The sequence below is a fragment of the Chrysochloris asiatica genome, unplaced genomic scaffold, assembly GCF_000296735.1.
Source record: "Chrysochloris asiatica unplaced genomic scaffold, ChrAsi1.0 scaffold00065, whole genome shotgun sequence".
Taxonomy (NCBI): Eukaryota; Metazoa; Chordata; class Mammalia; order Afrosoricida; family Chrysochloridae; genus Chrysochloris; species Chrysochloris asiatica.
In genome coordinates, this window is record NW_006408583.1 from 13,007,322 (window position 1) to 13,015,808 (window position 8,487).

An 8,487-nucleotide genomic window follows, 5' to 3' on the forward strand; every position below is an offset into this window, starting at 1 on the left:
ATGCAATAAGTGCAGTTAGTTGGAAGACATGAGCATTAAGCTGAAAAGATTACAGTTCAAGTCCCATATTTGCCAGGTTTCAGGCTGTGTGAACTTGAGCAACTCAGTTTCCCTTGACAAGCCTCATTTCCACATCTGAAAAATACTGGAGTCAGATCTGCCTCTCCAAGGTGCTCTAAAGATTGGATGAGATAATGTACATGAAAATAATTTTTACACTCCAGGAAGCACCACGCAATGTTAGAAAATAATTACCCATTGAGATCTGACGTTTCCTGCGTCCCTATTTCAGTAATTGTGTTGGGTCCATTTAAGTTGGGTAATCAGTTACTATCTGAGATATCTGAGAGGGGCCCAGCTGTCTTGAAGAAACTTCCCATCTCCTGCCTTAAAGCTGGTTTCTCCCTGTACCACCTCTGCTAAACAGTTCTCATCACCAGGGGTCTCTGCCATTGGAAGTTCTCCTCATACAGGTGTAATTACATAAGGAATTACTACTTCTAGAAGTGGCTAAGTTACTGAGTGCCTCCTATGTGACAAGGAGACATTAGACATTTCTCGAAGGAATTAGATTTCTTCTGATGTAAATGGTTGTTCTGAAGTTTTCAATGTCAGCATTCCAGAACGCAATGCAGGCTGGTTGGTTCTTCCATTCCACAGTCTTTTTGAATGTATCAGACCAGTACTGGCTCAAACTGGCTATGAAATCCACAGTGAACCCTTGTCTATTTGTTAGTGTATTACAATTCTTGGAGAATTAAGACATTTGGTAAGGGTTCCACCTTTCCTCCTGACCTTCCAAGGAGAAATCAGGGTAGAAAGAATACAGATTTCAAGGGCAAAAAGATCTGCATTAAATCCCTGCTTGCCCCTCTTGTAGGTGCCATTGAATCCCTTCCAACTCATAGTGACCTTATGCACAACAGAACGAAACACTGCCCAGTCCTGCATCAACTTCACATTGTTGCTAAGCTTGAGCCCATTGCTGCTGCCACTGTGCCAATCCATCTAGTTGGGGGTCTTCCTCTTTTTCCGTGACCTTCCATTTTACCAACCATGATGTCCTTCTCCAAGGACTGGTTCCTTCTGATAATATGTATGAGAGATGAAGTCTGGACATCTTGACTTTAAAGAAGTCTTCTAGCTATACTTCTTCCAACACAGATTTTTTGATCTTCTGTCTGTCCTTGGTACTTTTAATATTCTCTTCAACACCAAAATCAAATGCATCAATTCTTGTATGGTCTTCCTTATTTATTGTCCAAGGTTTACATGCATACGAGTCTATTGAAAATACCAAGGCTTAGATGAAGCACACCTTAGTCCTCAATCTGGTGTCTTTGTTCTTGAATACTTAAAAGGTCTTGTGCAGCAGATTTGCCTAATGCAAGATATTTGGTTTCTTGACTGTTGCTTCCATGAGAGTTAATGGTGGATCCAAACAAAATGAAGTCTTTGACAACATCAATCTTTTCTCCATTTAACATGATGTTATTTATTGGTACAGTGGTGAGGATTTTTTTTCTTTACATTGAGGTGCAACGCATATGAAGGCTGTGGTCTTTGATCTTCATCAGTAAGTATTTTAAATTCTCTTTACTTTCAGCACACAAGGTTGTATCACCTGCATATGACAGGTTGTTAATGAGTCTTCCTTAAATCCTGATCCCATGTTTTTCTTCATATAATCCAGTTTCTCAAATTATTTGTTCAGTATACAAAGTGAATGAGTATATGAAAGATACAACCTTGGCACACACCTTTCTTGATTTTAAATCCATTCAGTGTCCCCTTGTTCTGTTTGAATGACTGCCTCTTTGTCTATGAACAGTTCCTCATGAGCACAATTAAGTGCTCCTGAATATTCATTCTTCTCAAAGTTTCCAAAGCTTATTGTGATCCACATATTCGAAAGCCTTTGCATAATCAATAAAGCACAAAGTAGACATCTTTCTGGTATTCTCTGCTTTCAGCCAAGATCCATCGGACATCAGTAATGATATTCCTGGTTCTATGTCCTCATCTGCCATTTTCCAAATTTCTTGGCACAGATGAGTGAGTGCCTCCATGCCACATCAGTTGTTGAAAGATTTCAATTTGCATTCTATCAATTCCTGGAGTCTTGTTCTTTGCCAATGCCTTCAGTGCATATTGGACTTCTTCCTTCAGTGCCATTGGCTCTTGATCACATGCTACCTCTTGAAATGGTTGAACATGCTTCCTACATCATTCAATTATTTGTCCATAGACTCCATCAGTATTGCATATTGAGGCATGAATTTTTTTCCTCACTTCTTTCAGTTTGAGAAAGGCTGAGTGTATTCTTCCTCTGTGGTATTTTGCACATTTCATGATACTATTTGACTTTGTCTTCTTGAGCTGCCCTTTGATGTTTCCTGCTCATCTCTTTTAACTCCTCATTTCTTCCATTTGTTTAAACAGCTCTACACTGGAAGATGATATCTATTCTGGTCTTTTCCTTCTTTTTGTCTTTTTAATGACCTTTTGCTTTCTTCCTATATAATGTTCTTGATGCCATCCCACAACTCTTCTGGTCTTTGGTTATTAGTGTCTAATTCATCAAATCTGCTCTTGAGATGACCTCTAAATTCAAGTGGGATATGTTCAAGGTCACATTTAGGCTTTAGTTGACTTATTTTAATTTTCTTCAGTTTCAGCCTGAATTTGCATATGAGCAACTGATGGTCTATTCCACCATCTGTCCCTGGCCTTGTTTTGACTGATGATATGGAGTTTTTTCAGTCTTTTCCCACAGATGTAGTCAATTAAATTTCTGTGTATTCCATTTTGTGTGGTAAATGTGTATACTTGCCTTTTAGGATGTTTTAAAAAGGTATTTGCAGTAAATAAGTCATTTATGTTGTAAAATTCTATAATGCGATCACCACCATTATATCTGTCACCACGACCATATTTTTCACCTAGTCACTCTTCCTCTTTGTTTCCAACCTTTGCATTTTAATCACCAGTAACTATCAATATGTCTTGATTGCATGTTTGATCAATTTTAGGCTGAAGAAGTTGGTAGCGTTCTTCAATTACATCATCACTGGCTTTAGTGGTTGGTGTGTAAATTTGAATAATATTTGTATTAACTAGTCTGCTGTGTAGACTTATGGATATTATCCTATCACAGATAGAATTATACTTCATGATAGATCTTGATACATTCTTTTTGATGAGGAATGCTTCTCCATTCCTCTTCAACTTGTCATTTCCAGCAGAGTAAATCATGTCAGATTCATAATGTTTCCATATTCAGTATTCTGGTGCTGACAGTGTTCCATTGCTATTCATAAAGTTTTCAGTAGCTACACATTTGGGAGTAATCTGCCTCTCATTCTTCCTAGTCTGTCTTAGTCTGGAAACTCAGCTGAAACCTGCCCACCTTGGCTAACCCTACTGGCATTCAAAATACCAGTGGTGTAGCTTCCAGAATCACAACATGCAAGTCACCAGAGTGTGACCAACTGACAGAGGAGTGCTGGCTGCTCCTTTTAGGGACAATAATTTTCTTTCCTGAGATTCAGTTTGCTCAGTCATAAAATTAATATGTTATTGTTAAGTATCATTGAGTCGTTTCTGACTCAGAGAGTTTAGGGTTTAGTTCTGTATAGGGTTTCCCGGTGGGTTTGAACTGCTGACCTTGTGGTTAACAATCCAATGCTTATCTTACAGCACCACATGAAGACTCCTAAAATGAACATAATAAAATTAACATAATAGCTGTTTAATTTGTCCAGAACTCTTTCAGTCGCAAGTGATGTAAACTCAATTCAAACTGGTTTACATCAAAACACAAAGAAAACAACAACCACCAAAGCCAAACCAAACCAAACCAAACCAAACCAATCCATGTTAGAAAACCATGACACTTGAATGGCTTGCTTCAGACATAGTTCAATCCGGGACCTCGAGCAATCTTTCATAGTGCTGTTACTTTGTTCATCTCTCAGTTTCACTTCACTCTCAGCTGCTGCTTCATTCTGAGGCTGCATGGCAACAAACAGCAACCCATCGCTTTCCCCTCATACGGGGCCCATCAAAGAGATCCTCACTTTCCCAGCAGGCATAACTTACTGAAAAACTCTGCTCAGTTCAACGTAAATCAAATACCTATCTTTGTGGCTCGGACACAGCCTCCCAGACACGAATGTGCTTGCCTTGTCTGCAGAACTTGGCATTGGCCATCATACCCTGTACATGCAAAGACCTTCAGTTTCACACCTGTCCCATGTTCAGCTCATATGAGGTTCCCCCTCAAATTCAATTGAGTGATACTGATAGAATATAGTAAATAGGATATAATCTTGAACAAAGTAAACTTTAGCAAGGTTACTTCTAACAAGATGAAAAGCAGGAACCTAGCTAACTGGAATATAATGTAAGGCTCCATTTACCAAAGTATTTTTCTACAAAATTTGGCTTTCTATTCAAGTAGTGCTGACTGGGTAAGGTTAAACCCACATGCAGATCCTCATGCCTTTGTGGGCACCTTGTTCTGCATATAATTATTAAATAGTTCATTTGCCTGTGTGGAACTTTGTGTAGCTTGTTCTCAAAGGACTACATCACTAAACTTTGGTCATCTGGTGAACACCTCAGTTTGTAGGAAAGGACATCTTGAGGGTTCATTATTAGTGTATCACAGCTAGGTGGAAGTGCAGGCCATTTTGTGTTCATAGAAAACAAAGGGAAATGTAATGGTTGATATTTTATTTCCCAGGGTGTTTAAATGAACTCCCTGCCAGCAATTATTGGCTGAGATAAGAGGGCAATCTTTCGGGAGAAATCTGGCTCTGGAAGGGGAAATCCTAAGTGTTTCTAATTAGGCATTTTCTTTGCTGGGGAGCAGTAGATGCCAGAGGGATTATGTTGGTATCTCACTCATATATGGAATATGGAAATGGCTTGGATATGAAATTCAAGGTACCAGGGTTTCTGAATGTCACCACAAAGAGAGAAAGGCAAAAAGGAAAGAGAGGAGGAACACACAGATTCTGAAGATGAAGTGCATGTGGTTTCATTCCTGCTGAAGTTAACAAAAATCACCCCAATTAAAAAACAATAATAGTGTTCATTCAATGCTTACTGCCTGCCAAGTACTGAGCTAATAAGTGCTTTAGGTGCATTGTCTTAGCTAAGGCTCACAACAGCCCCATGAAGTGGCTTTTATTAGAAGACATTGAAGCTTACAAACATTAACTAACTTGCTGTAGGATAAGCACTGAACTGCTAACCTCACGGTAGGCAGTTCAACCTCAAACCCACCAGCCACTCCTTGAAAGCCCTATACAGAGTCACTCTGAGCTGGCACTGACTCAACAGCACATAACAACACCAAGTGGAGGGTCTGGAATCAAAACTCAGGCAGTTGATCCTAGAGCCTTACTTCTTGTTGTTAGGTGCCATCAACTCATAGCGACTTTACGTACAACAGAACGAAACACTTCCTGGTCCTGTGTCAACATCACAATCATTGCTACCGTTGAGCCCAAACTTACCACTACCCAACATCACTTCTGTATCTGAGCAGCAGAGTTTAAAATACTAAACCTGTGAGAAATTAAATACAAGGGAGTGCATCAATAATGGAATTTTCCAAGCTCTTTAATTTATCTCTAAACATAGTTCTGGTCTCAGAAGAGAGTTTTTCTTGTATACTACTTCTATTGCCTCCCAATCAGTGTTTTTAATAAACATAATTAGAGTCATTTTGTTTCAACCAGACCTTCTTATTTGTTATTAAACTATACCTGGGAACCTGAAAGAATATACAGATTCATCTTAGATCCCAGCTGATACTTGGAATGGTTTGCTTTGCCTTCAAAAGAGAAATGCTCTTTAGTGAAAATTTCAGGAAATTGGGCTTTGGACCAGTCCAAATAGTCCAGCAATTACAATTGGTCTGTAGCCCTCTGTCTCTCATGCATTCAAATTTTATCTCTCTTCACCTTAATCTATTACTACTTTGGTGTTGACAAAAACAATGAGTAGCTCAATAGATTCCTGGATCCTGTGTATGTGTTTGGACTATGTGAGTGAGATTCACTTTACTTCTCCTTCACTTGACTTCAACATGCCTTTCTGAAATCTCTCAGAGCCAGGAGTATGGCATTGTTTGTTTACCATATGTGCCATAGGCTGTGGATACAGTCTACTTGCAACCTCCACTTTCCCTAGACCCAACTGCCTCTCCACTATTTTATATCACGAGAGATATGAACAGGACTGCTGTGAAGGGGGGTGGTGGGAGAAGTTAGGTAGCAAATTATTTTGTCTGTAGCCCATAAAATACTAAAAGATGTATTATGTGTACTCAACCTGAAACTTTCTGAGTCTCCCCCCTCCACTTCCCACCATCCTGAGAACACGCAGGTTGATTCACTCTGACTTGGAGATAATTGGCAGGCTGCAACCACAGTTTGAAAGGAGAAGATAAAGCAATGCAGGACTGGTGCTGAACCAACTCTAACGAGGGTCAATGGACTATGTGAGTTAGGACCCACAGAGAATCAGTTCTTGGAAGGGGCAGAAACTAAGGTAACTGGGAATGGTGAGGATAAAGGACCTCAGAGGTACAAATGCCCAGGAGAAGTAAGATGATGCCCTGTTCTGCAATATGGGATCATCTCTGAAGAACAGAGCATAAATATACACTTTGGGCCAATGTGGCTTTTGCTAAGATAAAACTATTGAATAGAAAAGAGTTGGGTTGTTGAGCACTTTGGTCAGAAATCGGAGCAGAAACAGAGGTCTTAATGGCTGTTAGACTAAGAGTTAAAACCATGGAATTATATTCTAGGAGCCTCTGCTTTGGCAAATTTATGACACTCCATCTTAATAATGCCCCTAGTATGAAAAGAAACAAAAGGGCTTTGGGCGCTTGTTGTTTATGAGTTTGTTTGTGTTTTTTTGTTCTTTTTTTCTAAATTTAAACATGGAAAAATACCATTTACCTAATAAGTGGAAGCACAGAGATGTGAACCCTAACATGCTACCTGGAACTTTAAAAAATAAAAGACAAACTAGAAAACGCCAGCCCTTAAAAAGAAAACCTCATGCTTCCGTTAGGTCCTTGAACAATTTTTAAGAAGAGGTACTTTTCCACAGTGTTACTTAGTGATGGTTTCTTTCATTGATGTGAAATTTCATCTTACATAAAAGAACTGATTACTTCAAAGAAGATGCTAGTACTCTCTGATTCTGCCACTTTCACTAATGAGAAATAAATAATAATTTTTTTTTGCCTCAAAAGACCTCCCCATATTGTGAAACCACCTTTACCTGCAAGGTGGAGAGGTGAGGAAGGAGGAGGCCTCACAGAGAGATGAAAGAAAGTCTTTCATAACTTGTAATTGATGCCAGACAAGCTAAGGTACATCCTGGTCCTGGGAAGCGTCCATTTCCCCCATCTTCATTCATGATTCAACATGCATCCAGGAAACACTCATGGACACCTAATTTGAGTTGAGTAGGAGCATAAAGTGCTCTCATCTAAGGGTTAAACAGGTAAGGAAGTCAGGGCATCCTTATCCCAAGGGTGTTTGTTCCATAATCTAAAATGGTTTTGAAATACATGACTTAAGTGTAAGATTCTGCTGTTATTATGGGAGCACTTAGCAATGGAATACATTCAGGGATTAGGTCTTTTCAAAAAATATCAGTAAAGTAAAAAATATCAGGCACAGTAAAAAAACAAACAAACATTTTTTTTTCTTTACTACAAATATGAAATTGTATTTAGCAAACAAAAATGTTTCTGCCTTCATGATTAATGTTTGTTCCTTGTAATCCAAAAGGTGACATAACATCTGTAGCCTCTATCCATTCATATAACAGGATGTTACAAATCAGATAAAAATCATAATGATTTTTCCTGAAATATGCTAGAAAAGTACAAGCACTAAGACTAGAAGGCTAGCCAGATCTCTCTAGCTTTAACTGAGAGACCTGCTTAGACCTTCACTCTAGTCCTGAGGACACATTTGTGTTTTAACAAACAGCATTGGCCTTAACACAATAAGCCCAGAAGTCAAACCTGAATGCAGCTCTCTTATTAAATTGGTAAGTGCTGTTGAGCCTCATCTGACACATAGTAAACCTATATAAGGTTTCTGAAGTTCAGCTGGTGGATTTGAACGTCTTACCTTGCAATTAGCAGTCCAGTGTTTATCCTACAATAACACACCAAGACTCCCTTAGAGTTGTTGTTGTTAAGTGCTGTTGAATTGGTACCAAATCACAGAGGCCGTGTATAGGATTTTCAAGGTGGTTTAAATCACAGACCACTGCTTATCTGACACTGCCATACCAAGAATCCCTTTATACAATAATAATTATCACTGCTACATAGCATAGCAGTTACAAATCAGTCTGCGAACCGCAAGGTCAGCAGTTTGAAACTACCAGCTGTTCCGTGGGAGAAAGATGAGGCTTTCTGCTCCTGTAAAGATTTACAGCCTC